Consider the following 26,962-nt stretch of genomic DNA (forward strand, 5'->3'; position numbering starts at 1 on the left):
CTGATCTTTTTGGCAAATAGTTGGTAAACAGGTCTGTTGCCTCACTGTTTAAACTGGCAGTTTTTCTCTCTGGAATAGTTTGAAGAAGAATATATTTTGTAGTAAAGCTTTTACTCCTTTGAGGTTACATTCATGTACTGTGACCACATTCCATTAAGGGACTAATATTAATATAGTTATCAAATATTGGAGCCAGTGTGATTTCAAAATGGATTAGATAAAAATGATTCAGGGAGGCAATGATTTATAATACTGACAGAAGTCATGCAGACGTAAGTGGCAATTTTATACATTTAAAACCTTTGTGGAAAAGCTTCTTTGATGAGAATGAATAACGGCAACCAGCAATAGAAAGTAAAACTTGTTTTATTACCTGTCAAGCTTTATCAAAATGGGTTCCCTCAAAAAGCATTTAATGTCACAGCTTCAGGGAACTGAGTCCAAGACAGGTAGGTACCTATTGCAATAAAAATAAAAAATTACTACAAATTTATAGTGACTAAAATTTGAGCTTTTTTCTATCTCGGATACTACTGTGAATTTCTTGAGAAAACTATGTAGCTGAACAGATTTGGACCAAAGATGTAGATGTTTACCATGTAGTTGGTATTGTTTAAGGGCATGTGAAGTAAAAGCTGTTAAGAGTAACAAGCTTAGCATTACCATGAAAATATTCTCTCATGTTTTAAGATTGTTTCATAGTATTAAATATAATAGAGTCAAGTGCTTGTTTATAATGAGACAATAAGGTTAGCATTCAGTTGGTTGCAAACTCACAAGGTAACCTTATTTGTATACAAAATAGCTGTCATACTCTGCATATTTGGGCAAAAGATAAAAATCCCTGAGGAGTGAAAACCCAAGTGCAAGAGAATAGACATGTCAGTTTTGTTTTGTGATTCTGCTGATTGTGGGAAGGCAGTAGTTTAAAATGCAGCCCGGCAATAGAGTGATATATTTTATTGTACCGGTTCCCTGTAATGAGCTATATCCTTTTTAGCCCGAAGTTATATACGTATTTTAAACTTTAACTGTGAAACCTGGACTGAAATGTAGGTTTCTGTTCTATAGACATACAAAGTATCTAAAAGAACATGAATGTACCTTATGGGCTAGGATAGATAGATATTCTTTAAAAAAAAAAAAAAGAACCTTTGCATCCTTTATTGTCCATGAAAATATTTTCTCTGTCAGCTATGGAGTAAAACTTATATCTAGGTTACTGTATTGCATTGCTCTACACTGCCGATCTGAAGATGATTCGTGAGTGAACATTATAACTGTTTAACAGTGCTTTTATAGTAATTTGGATCAACCATTTGTACTTGTGTTTGTGCTCAGATTTACTCTCTGAATTGCTTAGATTTGTTTGGGATTTAGAGTGTAATAGTTCTGTGCTTTATAGTAACATTTTAGGGTTAGAGTTTGCAGGTTTGGGGCTGGTAGCAAATTTTAAGGATGTTAAGTTTTGCATAACAATCTCCTTAATGTTTCTTATGGACTAGTAATTAGGGATTCATACAAAGCTGTGGACATTTAATGCATAAACTCTTCTTAATAAACATACAGAAGAGTGACTTACTGGGTCTTCCCACTCTTGTAAGTCCATTGTTTCATTAAATGTAAATATTGTGCATAGTGGCTGTGTTTTTTGTTTCCCCTGGGTTGCTGATTTGTGTTGTCCTTTATGCTAGTAATCTTTTATGTATTAGGGAAAGAACATTGAAAAACTAATCATCCAGTCTGAGGTTCCTATATTCCAATAGGTTTATAATTCGTTCCATGCCTAGGAATATGTTTTATTTCATCTAAGTGTCATATGAATAGAGTTAAACATTTGGGCATGAGTATTATGAATGAGGAGAAATGAATATACAAACTAACTTCTAAACAGCATGAAATCATTTAAAAGCATAGTTTCACAAAAAGTAAGAAACAAATACTTACCCATAGTTTCTAGAGGAATAGAGAAAGTTTCCTCTGACAATACAGGATGCTTTTGTAAATAAGTTTTATAAAAAAAAATTCCTGGACTTATTTTTTTGGACACATTTTATGTTTAATATAGGCAAAATAAAACTAAGGGCAGATTAGATGATCTAACACTGTGGATTTATTAGGAGGAGACCCTCATGTGCATATTCTTTCTAGGTAATTCAAGATACAATGAAAAGAGAAAGTATTGAAAGTATTGGATTCTTTTTTGATGTAACTCTATTAACTTTGAATTAATTGAATCAGGGATGAATTTGTCCCCAAATAGAGTTATAAAAGTGTCAAGATATCTTCTGACACAGTTCTCTCAATTGCAACAACATAATGTGAAAAAAAAGTGCAAGTATTTTAGGTTAAGTCCACATTACAAGCTAAGTGTGTGATTCCCTTGCTTGTGTACTTATACTCACCTAGCTCTCGCGGACCAAACACAAGTACAAACAGCAGTGTAGCTGCAGTAGCATGAATTATGGCAACGGAGGCAGAGCTGTGCTGAGTCACATACTCTCCTGTTTCAAGCAGGTTTATACACAACATGGCTCAGCCATGCAGCTACTAACCTTTCCACTCTACCTACATTGCTATTTATATTCATGCTAGTTTGATAAGAGCGAGTGTGTACCTGAGCAGAGAAATCACATTCTTGGCTTGTAGGTAGATGTAATGTGAGTCAGAACATGGGACTGTGAAAAGATCTATATGAAGCAATAAGGAACTCTGTCAAACCTGGTGGATCCTTACATGAATTAAAGTGTGGCATGACCACATTTCACCGCAGTTTCTGTTAAATAACTAGGAGAGCCACATCAGTTGAGTTGAATACAGATACAAAGTCTTTCTCTGTACTTGACCCATATCTATACGCATGTCACACGCACTGTCATGGAGATCTTGGTGTTGATTAGCTCTAAGGCCTGTGCTTGCAGGAAAACAATTCTGCATTCTGGTCACCTAGGCGTGGCATCCGGGGAGAAATTGGGCCTCAGCAGTGAATAGACTTCAGGGTTTCACACAGACATCTTCCCCATCTATTGCAAACAGCAAAGTATCTTTGGATGCTAGTGAATGTAAGCTCATTCCCCAATCAGATGTGAAGTCACTTAGTAAGCCTTGTGTGTGAGCTGCCTGCCAGCATTCTGTTGTAATCAGTGATGATCACATGGCTGGATAAAACAGGACTTAAGGGCCATTTAGAAATCTAGTCCTCTACGCCATTGTTTCTCAATAAACCTCTTTTTATAAAGTACTCTTTTTTCCAAAAATCCCAACCAAATAAAAAAGTACCCCCAATACATACAGTTTTTAGACACAACATTTTTTCTACCATTGCAACACCTTTGTTTAAACACCTTAATCATAGCCAGGCGGGCAATGAAATTTTTGGCTGAAAAAGTTCAAAATTAATAGAACGCTGTAAAGTGTAAAACAAAAATTCAGTTTTCTCCAAATTTCAGTTGTGTTGACGTAACCCCCAGACTTCTTTCGAGTACCCCAAAGGATACTTATACCACTGGTTGAGAAACACTGCTATACTTTGTAGTGACTAGGAGCTCAAAATGTTGCTCTTTTTAGCATCCTTACACAGCAATATTTCTCCTTTCATCAGGCTGACCAATCTAAGGAAAACAAAAGTTGCAAAGGATGTCACCAATGCCTTCTACTTTCTTGGGCTCTTCAACTTGCCTTCAACATCTTGCCCTCAGCTCAGCCAACTGAGTCTTCTAGTAAGAACAACGTACTACTGACCCTAGGTATCACTGGTCTCTTCCCACCTTTTCAGCCCATCACCTCAGGCAACTGGGAGATAAGCATAGCAGAATTAGGGTAGAAAGGAAATATGGTGTATCTCTCTAACCCCATATTTAGTCCTTCTTTAGAACTTCTTCCCACAAGTCTGTACTGAGAGAATAAACGCATACCCCACATTTTTGGGGAGTCCTAGGTGAGGTGCCCCTACTACCTTGGGGCAGGGAATTTGATTCCCAATACTTTTCTAATACCTGAAACCAAGAGTCTTAGACCTACCTTAGACCTCTGAAACCTGAACAGTTATGTCAAGATAAGATTCCGTATGGTGTTTCTAGTGAAGATCATTCTCTCCCTGGATTGTGCTCTCAACTTACAGGATGCCTACTTCCAAGTGGTAATTGTTCACTGTAGGAGATTACTATTAACAATTTTCCAGTCTACCATTTGGTAAAGACCTTCAGTGCTGATGACAGTCCAAGTACATGGTCATCATGGCAAATTACCTCCAGAAAAGGAGAAGTCCACTTGTATCCTCACCTGGATGATTGGTTCATGGTTATTCCAGATCCTAAGAACAAGCTGCTGCCCATCAAACTGTATCTGTTCCACAACCTGAGAAGAAGTTGAACAAAGAAAAATTAACATTATTCCCGCTGCAAAGGATAGAATTAATTGCGGGCAGTCCTGGATTTGACCATACTCAGATTACTGTGAGGAATTATGACAGGCTCTTACGTAATATGCACATGCAGCCACATATGAACCATGCACACCAGACTGAATTTCAGAGCATTACAAGTATGCTCAAGTTGATCTACTGTCCTCAGATTTACCATTTAGACAAGTCGCTTTGCATCCTTGGTGGGCAAGCCAAGACAATAAGTGTAGAGGACTTATCTTCTCCTTTCCTCTTCTACCAATCAGGGAAGGTCCTTGTGATCTGATTTTAGTGTTGTCTACTTGGAAAGATTTTGCTTTCAAGTCTTTCTTGTCATTCTTGCTCCCACACAGGGCAGCATGTGTTGCCATTGTATCCTCTAGACGAGGGAGAGAACTGAATGCTTTGGTCACTGATCCGCATACAAAGTTTTTTTTATGCCATCCACTAAGTTTTTTCTCAAAAGCAGTATTTGATTTCCACCTGCATCAAGCTGCCAATTTTCTTCCCAACACTGCATAATCACAAAGATGAACTCTGGCTTTTTACCTGGATAAAACAAAGCCCCTGGAAAATTTCTTCCCAGATGTTTCTTAAACAGAGTTTGGGAGAGGTCATCCAACCATAACCCCTGGACTCTAGAAATGCAATATCAGTGGCATCACACTGCAATATGCTGCAAAAGGGGTAACTCCTACTGACAAACAGCATGCTCGACCACATTCAGCCTCAGCAGCATTTGTGGCACAAACCCCATTTATCGACATCTGCTGAGTGATGACCTGATCTTACATTTGTAAAGCTTAGGTTGTGTTCTCTGCTGCCACAAGGGAAAATTCAAATGAAAGGAAAGTAGCCTTACAGTCCTTCTGATGAAACTACAAGACTCTCCACCTGGCATAGCTGCTTGCTGCTTATGGCATAATGGACATACACAAGTGCTCAAAGAACCTGTGTGTAGCATGTTCTTTGAGATATGTCAGACGTGTCAATTAGGGCACATTTAGACTACAAAAGAGGGATGTAAATGAGCCCGATCGAAATTGCAAATGAAGCACGGATTTAAATATCTTATGCTTCATTTGCATATTTGTGTCCAATTGCCGTTTTCAAAAAAGGGTATTTCGAAAGTGAAACCGCAGTCTAGATGCGGTTCTTTCAAAAAAAAACCTTTTTGAAAAAATGAGGGATGTAGTCTAGATGAGCCCTTACCTGGATCTTTCCTGGTTCATCAGAGTCCACTGTCAGCTTCTGGCATGAAGGAACTGGAGTATGCGCAGGAGCAGGGCTGCCAATGGTGGGGGAGGGCACTTGCCCAGGTCACTTAAAAGGGCCAGAGAATTCTGAGGTCACTTCCACTGCTATAGTAGTGGCAGCTGGGATGCCACTTTTAAATGTCCATAGTAGTGATTTGCAGTGTGGCGTAGCAGCTAGAGAGGGAGACCTGCGCTGCTGATATAGTTTCTTCATCACAGTCCAGGCAGTGATTAAGGACTAACTGGGGGAAGCTAGCCCTGGCCCTTCTGCTGAATGCCCTACTACTTCTGTGGGCCGAGAGAGGAGCCCCCCACTCAACTTTGCCAAAGGCCTTGGCAATTCTGTTGGCAGCTCTAAGCAGGGTAGCTTCACTCATGTGTCCTCACTTTGAAGCACAAGGGATTTGGAGATGGACAGGGCTGCCTTGTGGCACCACTGGGGGAAAACTCTCTACAGCCAGTGTGTGGGATGCACACATACCTACAGTGTAATGGACATGTGCAACAATTCTCCAACAACATTTATGAGCAGGTGAATCATTTATTACATTAAAAAACTGACAAAGTTCAGAAGTTTATTATTAGGCATCAACAAAGCAGTAAGTTTCCTAGTCTTTCCCAGTCTCTAAGTAGTCAATTTACCCTGTTGATGCAGGGAGTAAAACAATAGTCTTTTGTCCTCCCTGGGCTTGCCTGTTTCTTTGCCCTCTCTGGCACCCCCAGTGATCCTCCTCCCTCTCTTATAAGGGCAAACCAATTACAGGTTGAACCTCTCTAGTCCAACATTCTCTGGTCTGGCAACATCTGTGGTCCAGCATGATTTTAGTTATCTGGGTACCCACTTATCATTGGTATGGCCAAGTTTCCAGTAGTTGCATGAAGTTTGCTTATAGCCACCAGTCCTGTATCTCAGTGTTCTGTACTGTTTTTTAGCTTTAATTTACCTCTAAATGTTTTCTACAAGCCCAGTAAGTTCAATTATTAATTTAAGTTTTGAGTCTTAGTGTGTGTCTAAACTACATGGCTCCATCGATAGAGCCATGTAGATTAGGCTGATTGGCGAAGGGAAATGAAGCCGCGATTTAAATAATCATGGCTTCATTTAAATTTAAATGGCTACCGCGCTGAGACGACAAACAGCTGATCAGCTGTTTGTCGGCTCAGTGTGCTAGTCTGGATGCTCCCGCACCGACCTGAAAGTCCTTTATCGACCTCCCCGTTATGCCTCGCAGGATGAGGTTTACTGGGGAGGTCAATAAAGGGCTTTCATGTCGGCAGGGATGCGTCCAGACTGCCCTGATCTGCCAACAAACAGCTGATCGGCAGAGCGGGGCAGCCATTTAAATTTAAATGAAGCCGCGATTATTTAAATCGCGGCTTCATTTCCCTTTGCCAAACAAACAAATCTACATGGCTCTGTTGAAGGAGCCATGTAGTCTAGATATACCCTTATATTACTAACTTTCCAGTGGAAGTGTTGGTAATGCTGCTAGGCAATCTGACCTCCTGTAGTAATAGGTATGTAGCTGTGTTAGTCTGGTCTAGCTGAAACAAAAAACGGGACTATGTAGCACTTTAAAGACTAACAAGATGGTTTATTAGGTGATGAGCTTCTGTGGGCCAGACCCACTTCCCCAGATCAAATTGTGCAAGAAAATTGGCATGACCATATATACCAAAGGATACAGTCAAAAAAATGAACACACATGAAAAGGACAAATCAAATTTGAGAATAGAAGGGGGATTAGGGAGGGAGGGAGGTAAATGTCTGTGAGCTAATGATATTAGAGGTGATAACTGGGGAAGCTATCTTTATAATGGGTAAGGTAATTAGCGTCCTTGTTAAGACCTATGTGTAAAGTGTCAAATTTAAGCATGAATGACAGTTCAGAGGATTTTTTTTCAAGTCTGGTGTTAGAAGGTCTTTGAATCAGAATGCAGGTAATCAGGTCATTGAGACAATGCCCTTTCTGGTTGAAATGGCAAGAAACTGTTTGTTCTTTGTGATCCTGTCTAATATCTATTTTGTGCGCATTAATTCTTTGGCGAAGTGTCTGAGACATTTGTCCAATGTACATAGCAGATGGACATTATTGACACATGATAGCATAAATTATATTTCTGGATGAGCAGGAATATGTGTTCTTGATCTTATAACTCAATTGGTTAGATCCAATAATAGTATCAGCAGAGTGAATATGTGGACAAAGCTGGCAACGGGGCTTGTTGCAAGGGAAAGTTCCAGGGTTGTTGTTAGTGGGGTATGTCCTGTGGTTGTTGGTAAGAATCATCTTGAGGTTAGGTAGTTGTCTGTAGGAGACTATGAGTCTGTCTCCCAGAGCCTCTCGGAGTTTAGTATCCTGTTCGAGTATAGGTTGTAGTTTATTGATAAAGTGTTGGACGGGTTTAAGCTGGGGGCTGTAGGTGATGACAAGTGGTGTTCCATTGCTGGTTTTCTTGGGTTTGTCTTGAAGTAGATGCCTTCTGGGTATTCGTCTGTCTCTTTCAATTTGCTTTTTTATTTCTCCGGGTGGGTAGTTGAGGTTTATAAATGCTTGGTAGAGATCCTGAAGTTTCTGGTCTCTGTCAGTGGGATTAGAGCAGATGCGATTGTATTGAAGGGCTTGGCTATAGATGATGGATCGTATGGAGGCATGAAAGTAACTGTGTGAGTCGGTGGGTTTTCTGTAGAGAGTGGTGTCTAATTTACCATTGGTGATTTGTACTGTGGTATTCAGGAAATGGATCTCTCATGTAGAATGGTCCAGGCTGAGATTGATGATGGGGTATAGGTTGTTAAAATCTCTGTGGAATGTCTCCAGTGTTTCTTGGCCATGGGTCCAGATCATAAAGATGTCGTCTATGTAGCGTAAGTAGAGAAGGGGTAAGAGGGGATGGGATCTGAGGAAACGTTCTAAGTCAGCCATAAAGATGTTAGCATACCGTGGGGCCATGCGTGTACCCATGGCTGTGCCGCTGATCTGGAGGTATAAGTTGTCCTCAAACTGGAAATAATTGTGGGAGAGAACAAAGTTACATAGGTCTGCTGTCAGATTGGCAGTGGTGTCCTGTGGGAAAGTGTTTCTAATTGCTTGTAATCCGTCTTCATGTGGGATGTTGGTGTATAGAGTTTCTACACCCATGGTAGCAAGGATGGTGTTATCGGGGAGGTTATCAATGTTTTGTAGTTTCCTTAGGAAGTCAGTAGTATCTCGGAGATAGCTGGGAATGTTGATAGCATAGAGTTTGAGAAGAGAGTCTACATAGCTGGATAAACCAGTATTGAGCGTGCTGATACCTGAGATGTTGGGACGTCTGGGATGTCCAGGTTTATGGATTTTGGGAAGCAGATAGAACAATCCTGGTTGGGGTTCAGAAGGTGTTTCTGTGTAGATTTGATCCCAAGTAGATGTAGGGAGGTGTTTAAGGAGACAGTGTAGTTTCTTTTGGTATTCTGAGGTGGGATCAGAGGAGAGGTTTGTAAAATGTGGTGTTGGAGAGTTGTCTGATTGCCTCCTGGCTATAGTCAGCCTTATTCAGAATGACCACAGCACCCCCTTTGTCAGCTGGTTTGATTATAATGTCCGGGTTGTTTTTGAGACCCTGGATAGCATAGTTTTCAGCGTAGCTGAGATTATGTGTCGCTTGTTGTCGTTTGTGAATAATGTCAGTCTATGCGTTGTTGCGGAAGCTCTGTATATAGAAATCCAGATTGTAATTCCGACCATCACGGGGAGTCCATATAGAAATATTTTTCCTTAGGTGTTGATGGGGGGGATCTGGTAGGTCAGATTGATGTTCATTGGTGGTTTGGAAATATTCTCGGAGGCAGAGGTGGCGAAAAAAAGCCTCAAGGTCACCACAAAATTGTATCCAGTTTGTGGGAGATGTGGGGCAGAAAGAGAGACCCCAGGATAAGACAGACTCTTCTGCTGCGCTGAGTTTGTAGCTGGAGAGGTTAACAATATTATCCGGTGGGTTCAGGTAATTACTGTTGTAGCCTGTGGTGTGGAGCAGCTTAGAAAGTTTATTGTCTTTTCTTTGTTGTAGAGAATAGAAGTGTGTATAGTAGATTTCTTGTCTGGTGGAACAAAAATCCTGTAACGTGTTAGTCGGTGTCGGTGTTTGTCTTGAGATGAGAATCTCTAAGTTAGAGATGTCATTCTTGATGTTTTTCTGTTTCTTGTATAAGATATTTATCAGGTGGTTCCTTAATTTCTTGAATAGTGTGAGGCAAATTCTCTAGTTTGGCCACAATTCAATCCCAAGGGTGCCGGACTAGAAGGGTTCAACCTGTACCTTGTTGATGTGTTGGGAGAGGGACTAGGGACAGTAGGACTCTTCCTCCCTCTGACAACAGAGGCATGTAGATTTGTTTACTCGGCATAGGGAAATGAAGCGTCAATTCATTTAAATTTAAATGGTTGCCGTGCTGTGCCGATTAGCTGTTTGGTGGCACAGCGCGGTAGTCTGGGCACTCAGCAGTTGACATCAAAGGCATTTGTTGACTTCCCCGGTAAACCTCATCCCATGAGGCATACTGGGGAGGTCAATAAATGCATTGATGTCAACCGCAAAGCATCCAGACTAGTGCACTGAGCTGACAAACAGCTGATCGGCACAGCTCGGCAGCCATTTAAATTTAAATGAAGCGGCAATTATTTAAATCAACGCTGCATTTCCCTGTGCCAGGTAGCCTAATCTACATGCCTGTTGCCAGAGGCATGTAGTCTAGACACACCCTAAGAGAGAGCTGAGTTTTAATTCCCAGTCTCTCAGAAAACCGTTTTTTCCCTCTGTATACCAGTCAACTGATCTTTTGGTTCAGTCAGAGTTATGGGATGCTTTGTTACCACAGTCCGGGTGATGCAGAGCTAAAAAGCCAGAGAAACTGTCAGGACAGGGTGAAGGATTCAGCCCAATTACAATTACTGTGTCATGTTTAAAATGTGCAGACACACAAATTACTTTTTTCTCTAGGGGTATGTCTAGACTACATGGCTCCGTCGACGGAGCCATGTAAATTAGTTTATTTGGCATAGTCAAAAAGGCAGAGATTTAAATAATCCCTGCTTCATTAAAATAAACATGGCCACCACACTGTGCCAACAATCAGCTGATCCGGCACAGTGCGGCAGTCTAGACGCGGATCTGTCGGCTGGGGAAGCCTTTGCCGACTGATCTTTTATGCCTCGTGAAATGAGGTTTACAGGATCGGTCGGCTGCGCTGTGCCATGCTGAATAAACTAATTTACATGGCTCCATCGATGGAGCCATGTAGTCTAGGCACGCTCTCGTACTAGAGATGCTGCCTATAGATTTTGCTTAAATAACTAGTGCCATTTCATTATTTTAATGCGCAGAGTTCTCTTTGTAAAAGGTACATGAGATGACTGTAATGGGTTGTTCTCTAGATTATAGAATAAGGCTGATAAGGAAAAGTTTCAGAATCTTAATTTAACGTAGTCTCAGATGAAAAAGATGTTGAAAGAGAATAAATGTAATTGAATTATGAAAACCTTAAATGGAGACAGATAATATCAGATTAGTTCATTTGAACACAGGCCAAATGATAGGTTTGTGGAACATTCAAAAAAAGTTCATGAAAATAAAATTCAAAATTGGCATAAAGAAGCATTTTGTAAACTAAATAAAAATAATGCATGGGACAGCCTAATAGGTACCATTGCTGAAACAAAGGCTGTTACAAAATAAAATATTTTCCTTGGGAAACAGTATATTAAAAGTAAAGACATTTGATATTAACTACACAATCTTATCTTTAATATTCAACAAACAAAGCATTAACCATTCCTATATTTTTTTGAAGATTTGAAGGCAAGAGAATAATAGAATGAAAAGAGCTCCCCGATTTGTATCCTTAGCAGTGGTTCCCAAACTTTTTGGCATCATGTCCCCTTTTTGATTTCTGAGAAACCCTCACGCCTCCTACCCCCCCAGCAAAACTTGTTGAGCAAAAAAACAAGGAGCTGACCGGGGTCGGAAAAAAAACCCAGCAGCAAAACTTAGGGGGGGCTGGGTTGCCTCGTGCCCCCCCCCCCCCCGGAATTTCTTTATGCCCCCCAGTTTGGGAACCCATGCCTTAGTGTTTGTGGAATAACTTAAAATTGGATGTATATGTGCACATATTAAATCATTGGAATATCACTTAATATTTTGAAGATTATTTTATGTATCTTAAGACATGATAGCATATGAATTCTACTAGAACACTGGTACATATTCATTTAATTCTTTCAGATGGGAGCACTTTACTATGGAGAAACATTCCTCCTGTTTCCTCTACTGATTGTCATATGGAATACTTAGGAGTGACACATCTCAGCTCTTCCATTTTTTGGTTACACAAAGCTTGACAATTGCATCCCCAGTCCCCTAGCCATACTGCCTCCTGGAAAGGGTGTCTTGCAAGGGTTGAGGACTTCTTGTAATCAATTGGTTCACACCAGAGCATGCACCAGACTTTTTTACTTGGTGATAGGATGCTACTATATGCTGAATCATTCTAAAATCACTTGTACACTTCCTCTTGCCTAGTTTTGCAGAGGTATGGTTCAAAGCATTGTATACCAACCCTCAGACTGACTTATTCAGCTTTTCTGTCCCATTGTGATTCAAAGCAAAGTTAGATGGCAGCCTCATTGCTGTCACTGAGATCTATGATAGGAGCTGGGTGACAGAACAGGTTTGAGACCCTTCCCCTTTACCTCCAACAAAAGACTGAGGATGGGGAAGTCAGAAGAACTAGCTGACTCCACCTGAAAGTTTTTGGAGCTCTAAAAAGGGGAAACTAATGTGCATAGAGTTTTCAGTAGAATGAGGCCAAATTCGGAAAATATTTTGTTAGTCTTTGCGGATTAATTTTAAGTTTATAATGATAGTCCTAATTCCAGATTATGCCTGATGCATTCATTAGGAAAGTTGCACAAAGCCAAAGGAATGAGGTGCTTTTGAGGTATGTCCTCAGGCTTCTTAAATAGAGAGGTGGGAAATCATTAAGAAGAGCTGTATGTACCACCTCAGCACCTGAATTGAGCATTTTCTGAAATTGTCTTATTGGTGGATTTGCACACTGATGCTAGCTGTTGTGGAAATGCAGGCATTGATTAGATGCTTACACCAATGATAACACTGGGGGAGATGTACTGATGCTAGGTCAACAATGGGAACATTTTGGAGAACATTCATTGTAGGAAAGGCTCTCTCCTGTAGTAGTGGTCACTTCTGCTCTCCAAGGATATGTCTACACTGCCACGCTAGTTCGAACTAGGGTGGCTAATGTAGGCATTCGAAGTTGCAAATAAAACCCGGGATTTAAATATACCAGGCTTCATTTGCATCTTGCTGGGCGCCGCCATTTTTAAATCCCCATTAGTGCGGACTCCGTGCCCGCGGCTCACGCGGCATGGAGTAGGTAGTTCTAATTAGGCTCTCTAATTCGAACTACCATTACTCCATGAGGTGTACCGGAAGTTCGAATTAAAGAGGCTAATTCGAACTACCTACTCCATGCCGCGTGTAGCCGCGGGCACGGAATCCGCACTAACGGGGATTTAAAAATGGCGTCGCCCGGCAAGATGCAAATGAAGCCTGGGATATTTAAATCCTGGGCTTCATTTACAACTTTGAATGCCTACATTATCCACCCTAGTTTGAACGAGGGTGGCAGTGTAGACATACCACAAGATGCTTAATTTTCTTTTAAGCCACTCTGAGCATTGCTTCAGTTTTTTTAAAGAAAAGGTATGTCTGAGTAGGTTTATTCTTGTGCCCATGGGAGGCAAATAAGTAGAATTATGGGTCACATCCAGAGTCCCCTCATTTGCACACAACTCACTAGTCTCATCTCGTGGTTTTTCTGCTAAGGACGCAGACACATCTCAAAAGCAGCTCTGAAGCTATTGAGGAAAAGGTGCTGCATGCTTAGTATCTTGTGGTAGTGTAGGGTCTTGCAAATGATTAGGCTAGCCCTGGTCTCCTGGCTAATTTTTTTCAACATAGTCAGTGATGTTATTTAGAAAAAATGAGTCAAAACAGTACTCCACATGGAGAAAAGTAACCAAGTCCTTCCCAAAAAGAATGAAAATGTTGTGGGCCAATAAAGCTTTGAGCAGCAGCATTTTCTTTGTCCAAACAGATTTTTTTTTCTCCCCTCAACATGTGGCTTTTGGCTCTGTGTAGTGCTGCATTCCTAATGGGGACTGATGCTCCTCCTGGTTTTTATCATTCATTATTATTATTATTAGAAAGCATTCTGAACAAGCCTCTTCGAATCTCAGATAGAAGCTAATCGCTCATTTACATTTCCCAAATACTGAAAAAATTGTGGAATAACAAATGGAATTGGTGAACTAGGTTGCTGGTCACTGGTGGAAAATATGCAATGAAGAAGTGAGTACATATTATGGCTGCCTAAAGGAGAGCATATAATTGTGGTACTCACTGACACTTAAGAAGATGAATAATTTCAGCCTTGGGCATCTCTTTGATTTGGCAATTAATGCTTTCCAAGTGCATAATAGTGGGAAGTCTGATATTTAGTTAGCTATAATATTGAATTAAACCTTGGGATTATTTTTATTTCTTTTGTCTCTTGTTAAAAATGTATAAAATAATAAAAAGGAGTGATATATAGAGCTAGGACAATATGTAACACATTCCATCCTACCTCATCCTCGTGGGTTCACGGTTATACCTGACCAGATATGATAATGGTATGTCTATTTAACAGCAAGAATCTACTGTTGGTAACTGTAGGTAATATTGTGTTTGGAAACATTTGTAGCAATACTGAATATATATAACTGTACAAATAAACTTGTTTGATCTTTGTTGATTCTCATTATGTTTCTGTTCTCAGCCTCTAAAAGAAAAAAATACCTAAAAGTATATGTGTTTATATCTTTACACATTTTCAATGAGCCGACTTGGATTTCCCTAAAAGCACCATGAAAGTGCTTAGCCAGTTTTTCTTCTAATGTACATTTCAAGCACGACAGGTAAAATATTATAGAAAAAGCTTAGAAAGCAAAATATCTTACCTTGCTAGTATATTCACCGGTGCATGTCACTACAAATTTTTCGGGTCACACTACAATATAAGTAAAAGTTTGTATGTAAATTAAACTTGAAATCAAATAGCTTTGGGAAGGAAGTCTTTTCTCTCTTATGGTGCCCCATATTGAAAACAGTATTCACTAAATATCATGCAATGTGTTGTTGCAGTTGGCAGGATATTTACCTCTGATAGATTAAAATGCATCATATAAAAACTACTCCACCCTTTTACATGTATGTACCATACAAAGCCTTATGTTTTTCCAAGATTAATTTATTATTAAACGGTAATGTTAACGGAAATCTATTTATGTATTTTATCTGTGAAACACAAAGATGCTTTTACAGTGATAACTATTTCTTTTTACTATGTATACCCTACTATATATTCAGATTTAGTTCTATTAAGGCCCTGTAGTCAGTTAAATAGACTAATCAGAGCAAAAAAATCAGTTTGTTTACCAATTATTTCCCACCATTGTTACCCCATGGTTAACAATGCCAGTGTCTCGTGTATACCATCTGTTGGGTAGTCTTGCTCTGAAAAGAATGATATAGTATAGTTAATACCCATAGCAGCGCTAGGGGCTATGTTTGCACTTCTATTATCATTGCCATGTGGCTTCAACAGTCTTAAAATATTGATTTAAGAACCCAAAGTATAGCCCTAGGACAAATTAGCAGTTGAATGATGGGCAATAATCTTGATAGTCTATCTTTTGTACCTATAGAAATGTCATTGCATTTCTTGGGAGTCTGATTATTTCGAAGGTTAAATCAAGTTCTAAAAGGCAAGGCAATAGGTACATTTGTACTGCAGTGGATTAAGTTGAAGACACAAAGAATTCCATCTTCTACATGCTATTGTTCTGTTTCAGGAGCCTTAGGTGTTTACATTTATGGTTTTGTTCTGTCTCACAAATCAGCAATTTAATAGTCTCGAACTAGCTATAATTGCACTTTGCTATTGGCCTGCAGACTTTGTGGCAGATCTGGGTATAGAGCTACCATGTTCCGTTACAAGTTTTAGCAAACAACAGTCCATTAGAAACTATATGCTAAAATCAATCAGGAAGAAAATAGCATAATCCTTTCAAGTAGGCCATATTTTTTGTTCACTTTTTCCAATTGTATCATTTAAACTGTTCAGTGGTAAGGGGTAAGCTTTTCCAGATGCACAAAAATAACTAGTCCTGGCCATGCTGGTAGCTATCAGTGCCAGTGGATTATTTGCAATTGTTCTCTGATTTTTCTGACAAGTCTTTGACCTTCTTCAGCATTTCACAGTCATTCTACTAAATACAATCATTGTTAGTTGCTTTCAAGTTATAGGAAAGGGGAAAAATTCTATTAAGCAATTACTTTATATTCAAAGGCAATGTCAATATCTGCTTATCATAAGTCCAGTGTGACTCACATTTACAAAATGATGTGGAATTGGAAAAGTAAATTATACGTTAAAGGTAAAATTATTTCTTTCATCTAGCCTCCAATGTATTTATTAAATATCTGAAATGTAAATTATTGAAAATGCAGCCTCGCAAAAGTTTTCCATTTGCTTATATAGAGATCTGCTAACTCCCTTCAGACTTTTCCCTGAAGAACAAAAGAATATTGTAATACTATGCTATAAAGACACTGGGAAAAATTCATGGTTTGTGGAAAATCAATCAAGTGAACAACAATTACAGCGGGGATACATTTGACATATTTTTCATGTTGGCACTAACAGTTTATTTTCTATTTAATGTCCCTTTAAACTATTTTACAATTTTATAAAACAGCTGCAAAATATTCTTTTAGGATCCAAAGCCCATTGAGGTCAATGAAAGGACTCCCAGTGATTTTAATGTGCTTTGTATCATACTCTTATTACATACAGCAGTTGTAATATAGGGCCTGATCCAAAATATGTCAAAGTCCTAGGGGCTGAGACCAATATACTGATGGGTTTTTAGCTAATTTCTCCAAAACCTTGATAAGCATAGAATAGTGAAAAACCCAAAACAGAACAGTTTTAAAAATGTTTCTCTTATGCCATAGTATATTTGAAACATTCATTTGTACCACTCACGGGCAAGGCTGCGATTTTGATGTGAAAACGGCAACTTATAACATACCACACCGTTTTATAGTTGCCACAAATTTGAGTGGTGTTGCAATTGCATGTGCTAGGTCACCACAACACACTCTCTCTCCTTTGGTCCTGACCACCTCTTCTACAGTACAACTGGGCCAAATTTGAATGAGAGGGCTGTGCAACTGGGCACACAGGCCGTGTCCAGACTCAGGGGTTTTTTCGGGAAAAGTAGCCTTTTCCCGAAAAAACTTCCCCTGTGTCCAGACTCAAGCCGCGTTCTTTCGAAATTATTTCGAAAGAACGCGGCTTTTCTTTCGATGGCGGTAAACCTCGTTTCACGAGGAAGAACGCCTTCTTTCGAAAGTTCCTCTTTCGAAAGAAGGCGTTCTTCAATGTAAAGAGGCCGTCTTCGAAAGAGAGCATCCAGACTCGCTGGGTGCTCTCTTTTGAAAAAGCGGATTTCTCTTTCGAAAGATCCGCCTGCAGTCTAGACGCAATCTTTTGAAAGAGGCTCTTTCGAAAGATGCTTTCGAAAGAGCCTCTTTCGAAAGAAGCCTGCAGTCTAGACATAGCCACAGAGACAGAATACCATTGAAATGTGGCCTGGCTGTCATGGTTGCCTTTGAGAGCCAAGGAGGACATGTTCTCTTCTGTGTTGCTACCCTGCTTTAAAGGTGGGCTGCAAGCCTTGGAAGAAGGTGTTAGATATCCTGCATGACTCCATGACCATACTTGGTGCTCCTTTTGGGAATATTCATGGATGTCTTCATTCCGTAGGAAGCATGAAACGAGACATCCAGAGGTGTCTGCCTAGAGCTTTTCTGATATGCTGAGGGGTGACATATGTTCCCAGTTCTTTATCTACATATTTGTTTGATTTTTTTATGATGCTTACACTGACTGCACTAAAACCACAGCTTCAACAAATTTTGACTGAAACAAAAAAAAATCCAACCCTGTATAGCTTTATTGATAGGTTTACATTGCTTAAGATATTAGGAATTGGTGGTACAGAATTACCTCTTTCAACTCCTTGGCAGTTTCATTACTTGTTATGTTGTGTATGAAAAAGGAGAAATTGCTAATAAAGGCTCACCTTTTTTCTGGGAGGGGAAAATATATTAATTGGATTAAAGTTGACTAGATTCTTAATTATAGTATTTTTTTAAAGTACAAAGAAATTGGATTACTGATCTAAACAAGTATTTAGGCTGTTATGGGTTACCAGTTGAATGCTTTGATGGCTCAAGCACTAGCCGTTCATTTACTTTAAACTTTAAAATCCTAAGTGAAATAAATTTGGTCTCAGAAGTTAACACCATAATAGAACCACGTGTAGCTGGCCACCCTTGACTTTCTTTTGAAAGGGGTGTTCAAAATTTGTACTATAAATACCCTGATTAATTCTGTTTGCCCAGAATAGGAGAGTGCACAGAGGTTAGTTTGAGTCATGAATAGTATATGCTCAAGAAGCCTGGTAAAAATGTGACTTTGGGTTTGTTTGTTGAAAAACCTTCCAAAAGAGAGTGTCCACACACAAAAGTGCATTGAAAAAGCAATCTGCTTTTTCAAAAGATAGCATCCACACTGAATGGACGCTATCTCGTATTTCAGCTGTGATTACTATGGAAGGAGTGGCCACCAGGGCACCTGTGCTTTTTTCTCTTTCCTTTTCTTTCAAAAGAACTCCCTTTTCCCCGTCCACACACACCTTTTTCCAAAAGAGCTCTTTCGGAAAAAGGCTTCTTCCTCATAGAAAGAGGATTAGCAATGCCAGAAAACCCCCTCTGTTCTTTCAATTTTCATTTGGAAGGACATGATTGCAGTGTGGATGTAACTCAGATTTTGTTGAAAAAACGGCTGTTTGTAGTGTGGACACACACCATTTTGCTCAGTAATTATTGTTGTTAATACTTCCCTTGGGGTATCTAGAAGCATTCTAAGTTCTAAATGGGAAAAAAGGTAAAATATTTGAATAAACAGAACAGTATTGTTTTGAAAGAGAGAGAGAGAGAAATCTTTATCCTGTTAGGAAAGGTGGATAATCTGTTGTTAAGGTATGAGGTTAGGATTCAGAAGATCGAATAGATTCTCTTCCCAGTTTTGTCTCTGACTTGCTGTCACCTTGAACAAGTCATTTCATTTTTTATGCATCAGTTTTCACTTACTCTACTGTTGTGCAGAGATATTGCAGAATCTAACTAAATGATTTCTGTTTTGGGCACAACCTGTTTGTCTATCTCTGTTTTGGGGTTCCTATTCTAAAAAATAAAGAGCTTTGTGGTTTAATATGACTTCTCTGTGAATATGCCATGAACATAACAAAAGTCTAGAAGAGAGGTGGAACCATTTTCTAGGATGAAGCAGCCCGCACATTACCCTGTGAACTGTGAAGAACACGGAGAGATTATGCATAATTTCTTCTATTGTTTCCATGGCTGAAGGAAGGTTTAAATGCCGCAATTTAGTCTCTGTTGGTGTTTTTTTTCTCTCTTTCAGTTTCCCACAGAAGTCAGTTGGAGTGATCGAAGTCAATAGGAAATATTTTGAGTAAGGTCCTTAGTTATGTCATATAAGCTTATATAAGTAGAGATGAAAAACAACAAACCGAGTGATAAATCATAAAAAGAAGACCGTAGAATCCCTTAAATTCAGAAGCAGCTTCTTTTATTTCCAAAGAGCAAAGAAATTGTAGCCCTTTTCTGAAAGGATCTACAGTTCCATTAGGACTGAGCAAAGTGTACCCATTGAAACCTGAAACGCCCTGAAGTTAACTTGGGTTTTAGGTTTTATTACAAACTAAGCTGAGATGCATCCAGGCCATTTTTTTTTTCAGAAATCATGTAGATCTCAGTAACTTTTACTTAAATTACTTTGAGTTTTGGGATTTGAACATAGAATTAAAAATATTAGGAGTGATGGGAGAACCTTCAGTTAAAACCAGGAGAATGTGTATGGACTTCTGAAAATAAAAACCAGATTGTTGCACAGCTCTTATTGCTATGCCATTTACAGAGAAGCCATGTTGGAGAGGATCTCTTTTTTTCTTTGGGTTATTCATACTTGCAAATAGGTAAATTATCAAATGAGGACTATGAGTTATAGTAATATAATACATGCATAGAGACAATTTGGAAAAAAAGTACATACATGTGAATTATTTTTAAAATGTATTTTCCCCGCTTTGGCATGTCAGGAGCAAGTAATTTAGATACTAAGACTTTTCCATTTGTCTGGTTGTAATCTTATCAGCCCTTATCGCGATTTTATCTGGAGGGAAACTTGTTATTTATTCGATGGACTATGGATATACTGGCAGATCAAGATTAGACTTTTGTCGATTTGTCTTGTTGATAATGAGGAGTTGGGAAGGAGAAGCAGTAAATTTCATTGAGAGAAGAGCTTTAAAGCATATTTAAGCCTGTAAAAGCCTTTCAATGGAATGTAGGTAATTCTGGCAGTAATAAAATGGATGAGATTTCATTGTGTAGCTGAGCAGAATTCAGCACCCAATATGTCAGCTTTACACGACAGATTATTAATAAACTGTCACTGTTATCAGTAGATACCAATCTGCAGTGACTGCCATTTCTGAACCTACGACTAGATTTTTTAAGCATTTTTGCTTTCTGAACTAGTCCCTTCCATTCATACAAATTATTTTCTGTTATGCACAGAACAGCACACACAGTTTTTGTGCCATATAATTAATGGCTTTCATTTCATTACCTTAACATACTTCTGAACACCAGTAGAGTATGAACTGAAACACAAATCAACTCTATTTGTTACATTTAGGGTAGGAATTGTAGGAGACAAACATTTCTCGGCACGGAGAAATCCCCAGAGTTCTTAAGATAATTCCAGTGATTGTATAGTTCAAACTGCTTAGCCAAACCAGACTCTCAGTATATTCAGGACAAGAAGAAATACTTTCATTCATAATTACAAGGCATATTCCTCTTGCCTCAAAAGACATAATCCTTTACTTGATTGTGCTGACATTCCTGGTAATGCCCAGAGACCGGACTGTATGAAACAGACCTCATCATGTTTGCATTATCCTTTGGGGATTAGTGTGAATCTCAGACATGGGATCAACAGTAGCATAATACAAAATATTTAAATCTATAGCTGCTCCAGACAAACATCTTCCATTGAAATAAAGGTTGGAGCAATTTATAGAGTCAGATTCAAAATGGGTTTAATTTATAAATAATGTTTGTAATAATGGCTTTTTGGGTGCATATTTTTATATTTTGAGGAAGATTGTCACTTAGTGTCCCTTCTCTTTCTCAACCTGAGGGTTCTACTGTATGGCATGCCCCAAAACTTAAGGAATAGACAGGACCCCACCTTACAATGAGCACTGGGAGAGAAAAAGAGTTTCTCAAAGTCAGTGTCACACTCTTTCCTGCAACTTGGCCTTCGAGTTTGCATAGCTAGTTACTTGGGAGAACATCTGATTTTTTAATAAAGGAAATAACAAATGTAGAAACAGTTTTTTCTTGTTTTCGGTCTTGTATTTAGATAATTTTGGCTATCATGGGACTGCAGATCATCATCTAACAAGCTTGGCCATTGATTGGACATGATTAGAGCCTCTGTTCCTTCTTTTGTGCAGTGAAAATATGTGTTTATTTCATATCTCATTCACAAAGGCTTCTTGGATTGACTCATAGAATCATAGACTTCAAGGTCAGAAGGGACCATTATAATCATCTAGTCTGACCCCCTGCACAGTGCAGGCCACAGAATCTCACCCACCCCTCCCAGAATAATCCTCTCACTTATATCTCAGATATTGAAGCCTTCAAATACTTTGAAGACCCCAAGATGCAGAGAATCCTCTAGCTGTGATCTGTACCCCATGCTACAGAGGAAGGTGAAAAACCTCCACTATGTCATATTAACACACAAGGAGAAAGGATTCTGCCCTTTTCTTCTGATTCCTTTTTTGGAAAGTTATGTAGAGTTTAAAAATATTACACATTTGCTTTGACTGGCGGATACCACCAAAGGGTTTCACCCAATAGAAAGGGCAGTAATGTTTGCCCTAAAAAGGGGCTTCACTGGAGAGATCCATGGCACTATGAAACTATAGAACCAAGAATAAAGCTAAGAGAGGCTTCCTCAGAACTTCATTAAAACAATGCATCCATTAGGCACTCGCTCTACACCTCTCACTAAATCAGGGTGGATACTGGCCCCAAATGGAACAAGAATTGCCGGGAACTAAAATCCCTGAACATTTTCCTCTCCGTTAGGGTTGTTTTACCACCTTATGGATTTCCATAGTCAGAATCCCAGAGTATATAGGCCAGAGTATATAGTTTTCATTTCAGGAAAACATTGGCCATTAGACTACAATACCCCCATAGGACTTACTTACTTAGAAGGATTGAAAATTCTATAGGATTCTGGTGCAGAGAAGTAATTTTCTTTCAAATTTTCTTTTCAAATGTTGATAGGATGTCATTTACTATTATGTTTTCTAAATTCTTAAAGTTTTGCTAACTCCTGTTTAATTGCTTGCAAGCATTTCTTTGATTCCAGTTATATTTTTAGATGTTCTCTGTAACCTAGCATCTACCTCCCAGTTCCAACATGTATCTGCATACATGATTTGTTTCCTGGAAAGCGGTCTATTGAAAAACACAAAGCTTTTAATCAGCTTATTTGGCTGGATTCAGCAAGTGTATATCTTCATAATGGTCTATCCTGACCCAGGCCTAGATCATTTAGACATGTAGCAATGTATATTGCTATTTTTTTTTCAAGCACCAACACCTCTTTGTTTTAATTTTGTTCTTCATTGTTTCATTGGCTGGTTTAATGTTACAACTGCAGAATTTTATAATATTGGAAGAGTATTCAGGTGTGGGAGGAGTGAGGAGGAGGAAGATGTTTTAAAATATACACTTTTTTGTTTGTGCCAAATTAACACGTGTTAACACGTGTCATGTTGAAATTAATTTTAGTCACTTATTGAATAAAACCTGCTAGCACTTTAAAAGGTTTCCTAATTTTTGTAGCTTTAAAAATTAATCTTCTCATAATGTTAATAATCTTCTCTCTTTTGTGTCATCTGTGACTATTTGGTGGCTCTGGGCAACTTATGAATTCTGGTTGATATTACAAGGTTATTATGAAATTACTGTGAAAACTCTGGTATTATGGCATTATTCTGTATGTGTATCTGCCATGTCTCACCAACCTGAAAATTATTTTTCTCACTCTAAGGACAATACGAAAGTACTTAACTTCAGTGGCAGAGGAAAAAAAGCAATGCTTTAATCACATGAAGGTTGTGTGAAACAGCTGCTAAATCCAAAGGGGGAAAGACACTTCCTCCTTCCTCTGAGGGGAAGAATCTGTGGAGTAGCAAGAACTTAGCAAGAGATAGAACAAGGAAAGACTTCATCAGGTCTGTACTGCCATCTCAAAGTGAATTCAGAAACAATTAAATACGGCCACCATAGCAAGTTTAAATGCAGGCTAGGAGACTGGACTCAATGACCTCTCAAGGTCCCTTCGAGTTCTATAAGATACGTATATCTCCATATATTATTATTATTATTAGGCAGTGCTCCTTTATTTACAACTAATGTACATGGGTAAATCATCTCAAAATATTAGGGGGTTGTTTCAGTGAGGATCTCACATAGAACTAATAGTCCAGATAGGCTATAAATCTAAGGGTGAAGGCAATGCCTCGTGTCCACCTTTAAGATCATGCAGCCATGAACTTGGCATAGCATTGTTAGAGATTATGCCTAAGTGAGTGCCTAGGATGGGTTTTAGGGTCTTCAGTTAAACCTATCTGACCTTAAACCACACTGGGTCCTGTCATTGGGGAGGCGGGAAGAAGGTATAGTGTGAAGCAGAAAAGCCTATACACTAAGGATGAGGGTGGGGAGCAGGTATGGAAGCCTGTGGATCTCCACTTCTATCTGAGATGTCCTCTCCCATTTCTGACTAGCAGAGTAAGCATATGTCTAGGTTCCCCTTCTTATTGTGTTTAAACAGATAGAGTGTTCATCTCTGTAGCTAGGCTATTAATAATGAAATACCTAACCCAAGAATATGAGTGCAATTTATGACAAATGTACAATCAACATTACCTAAGGTATTTCTAAAGTACCTTTGTCTGTCATCACAAGATAGAGAACTATTGTCATCCACTTTACATCCATATGGCACACATCTTTCCTCTGTATACTTCAGCATATTTCTTTCCCCCTCCCTTGGTTTGTTTGCATTGTCATTGGACCACTATCACTTTCTTTGTCTCCTGTCAACTGGAGAAGACTACAAAGTATTTTATGAAAAATATTAGTAGATTTTAATACCTTACCTTTTTTTTTTTTTTTTTCAAACCAAGCAATTTGCTGTCTGTTTTGTGGAACAGGACAGATTCTAATAATAACTCTGAGTTGTCATTATTTTAATGACCCGGCTTATTGCAAAAGATTATACTATTAGTGCTATCTGGCAATCCCCTTTTCTTCTGAACAATCTGAGACCAATGTGATATAATGATTTCAGTAGAAATAGGGAGCTAGTTAGGATGTACATGGTATCCTTTCCCTTAGTTTGTGTTCAGGATGGCCAGCTTAAGCGAATAGAAATGAAAGCCTGAAATACAGTATACAGCTGTATGACTGTCCAGATACATCTGTACTTTATTGTTTATGCCCATTGCTGTGCTGAGGATGGATTTGGAAGGGAATCCATTAGAGAGTCCATAGCACAAAATAGTTTTTATTAACTAGCCATCAATAAGTTTAGGCTTGAAATTAGTTGAATTCTGATAGTCAGAGGAGTGAAGTTCTGGAACAGTCTTCTGAGGGAAATAGCGGGGGACAAAAAACAATAAATGGCCTCAAGACTGACCTTGATATATTCATGGAGTGGTTAGTAGGGATTGCCTACAATGTCATATAGCCGATCTGCAACTGTTGGCAGCAAAGTTCTCCAGTAATTGTTGATAGGACACTAGATAGGGAGGGCTCTGAGTTACAACAGACAACGCTTTCCTTTGTGTCTGACTGGTGGGTCTTGCCAACATGCTTAGGGTCTAAGTGACTGCCATACTTCAGGTTGGGAAGGAATTTTCCTATGGGACACATTGGCAGAGACCCTGTTTCGTTTTTTACATTCCTCTATAGGACATATCCTTATCATTAAGTTTTCTGGGCAAGGTAACAGTCCATATCTACTGCCTCTTGAGTTCCTATATGCATGCCAAGCAAACAAGGTGAAAAGATAGTATTTTTAATTTTAATTAAAGAATAAGGCTCTTGTCATTGCATGCTGGAAGAAAATAATCTGAAAACAAACGGTCCATCAGCAGCAGCAGCAGGAAAAAAAAAATTATGATGTGGTTCTTGGCCATGTTTGAATGGGATGTATGCTTAGTGTAATTATTTTATCATATTTCTGCCCAAAATGCCTGCATAACACTATCCCAATTTTTGACTATTCTTGTATCACTCAACAATTATCACGCGTAAAGATGCACATTAATCAAACCCATTTGTAAATTCAGAATATACAAGTGGGACATTAGCTAGCCTTGTCAAAACATAATCCTTTTGTTCTCTATGTTCCCTACTATCTGCTGAAATGTGGTGTTGCTTGTATGTGGCCTGAATGAGTGAATGTCTGGGATTAAATCATGTTTCAGGAAATGGAAAATCTCACTCTGTGTGCAGGCACATGGGCAACCCTGCACAGTCAAAGTTTGGCACATTTGAGCTATACTGGGGAATCCTGATTGGTACTGTATGTGTTATAATTAGATTGTGGGTTTTTTCATTTTTTATGTAAGATTTGCCAAATCATTCAACTGCTACTTTACAGTTAGAATTACACTGAAATGAGAAAGCAGTGACATGAACCAGTGGATTATGTTTCCCTGGCTGAGAGTTTTGGATAACCCCAGATATTCCATTCTGCTACTTGCTGGATATGTAGAGCTTGGAGGATGAGTATGTTAATTTATTTTTATATGTATTTAACAAAATAAATGTTTTTTTCCTGAAGTTCTTCTTCAGTTATAAGTCCTACATTTCTGTGCGCTGCTGATTCTCAACACAGCAAGGGCTTTTAGAACTGCTATAGATAGAGCAGATTCAACGTGATACCATTAATGGGAAAATTCACAATGCAGTATGTCAGCATTTTTTTCTTCCCTCCTCCAGTTTCTGTGGGGTCTTTCTTCATTCCATGCAGTGTTGCAGAATGTTAATGAGATACATCATAGTCCTCCACTTCTTGAGTACCACAGATAGCAAATAGGACAGTATTAGACATGGAGGTACGTCTACACAGAAGGGCTATAGTCAAATTAACCTACGCAACTTCAGCCACATCAATTGTGTAATTTAAGTTTAAATAGCTTAACTTAGCTTTTGACACTGTCTACCCACCAGGTAGTCTGGGTAGGGGGGAGGGATAGCTCAGTGGTTTGATCATTGTCCTGCTAAATCCAGAGTTGTGAGTTCAATCCTTGAGGGGGCGATTTGGGGCAAATCTGTTAGGGATGGTATTTGGTCCTGCCATGAGGGCAGGGGATTGGACTCAATGACCTTTCAAGATTCCTCTATGAGAGAGATAGGTAAGTTAAAGGAAGAACACTCTTCCTTCAACTTCCCTTACTCTTTGTGAAATGAGGGTTACCATGAGTTGGAGAAAGAAGTCCTCCAGCTCAACATTATTTCAAAATTAAGGCTTGTAGTGTAGATGTGCACTAAATAATGTCAGTTATTCTGAAACACCTCTGCTGTGTAGATGTACCCAGGGTGTGGTTGTCCATTTCTCATGGATGGTTCCAAGCCAATACTTAGTCAATATAAACATTAAAGAAAAGAAACTCCTTTTAGGGTATGTCTACATTAGAATTTTTTTCAGAAAAGCGACTGTTTTTCCGAAAAAAAACTTCACTTATATCCACACTGCAATAGTGTTCTTCCAAAAGAAAATCAAAAGAACAAAGGGGTTTTTCTGACATTGGTAATCATCCTTCTGTGAGGAAGAATCCTTTTTCCGAAAGAGCTCTTTTGGAAAAAGGCATGTGTGGATGGGGAAGAAGGCATTCTTTCAAAAGAAGAGAAAGAGGAAAAAGCAGGGATGCCCTGGTGG

General features: G+C 39.0%; 1 protein-coding gene and 1 long non-coding RNA gene across 5 annotated transcripts in view; one reads left to right on the forward strand and one right to left on the reverse strand.

The window, feature by feature from the left end:
• PTPRD (protein tyrosine phosphatase receptor type D) overlaps positions 1-26,962 on the forward strand; it is a 1,779,541-nt gene that overhangs the window by 752,622 nt on the left and 999,957 nt on the right. The gene's annotated exons all lie outside the window — the stretch shown is intronic.
• Positions 364-15,278, reverse strand: LOC102450620 (uncharacterized). Its single transcript, XR_331644.4, has 4 exons — positions 15,199-15,278; positions 14,721-14,770; positions 4,282-4,356; positions 364-457 (listed from the first exon to the last, which is right to left on the reverse strand). It is a non-coding gene; the product is annotated as an uncharacterized LOC102450620 (long non-coding RNA).

This window comes from Pelodiscus sinensis, chromosome 6 (genome assembly GCF_049634645.1).
Source record: "Pelodiscus sinensis isolate JC-2024 chromosome 6, ASM4963464v1, whole genome shotgun sequence".
Lineage (NCBI taxonomy): Eukaryota > Metazoa > Chordata > Testudines > Trionychidae > Pelodiscus > Pelodiscus sinensis.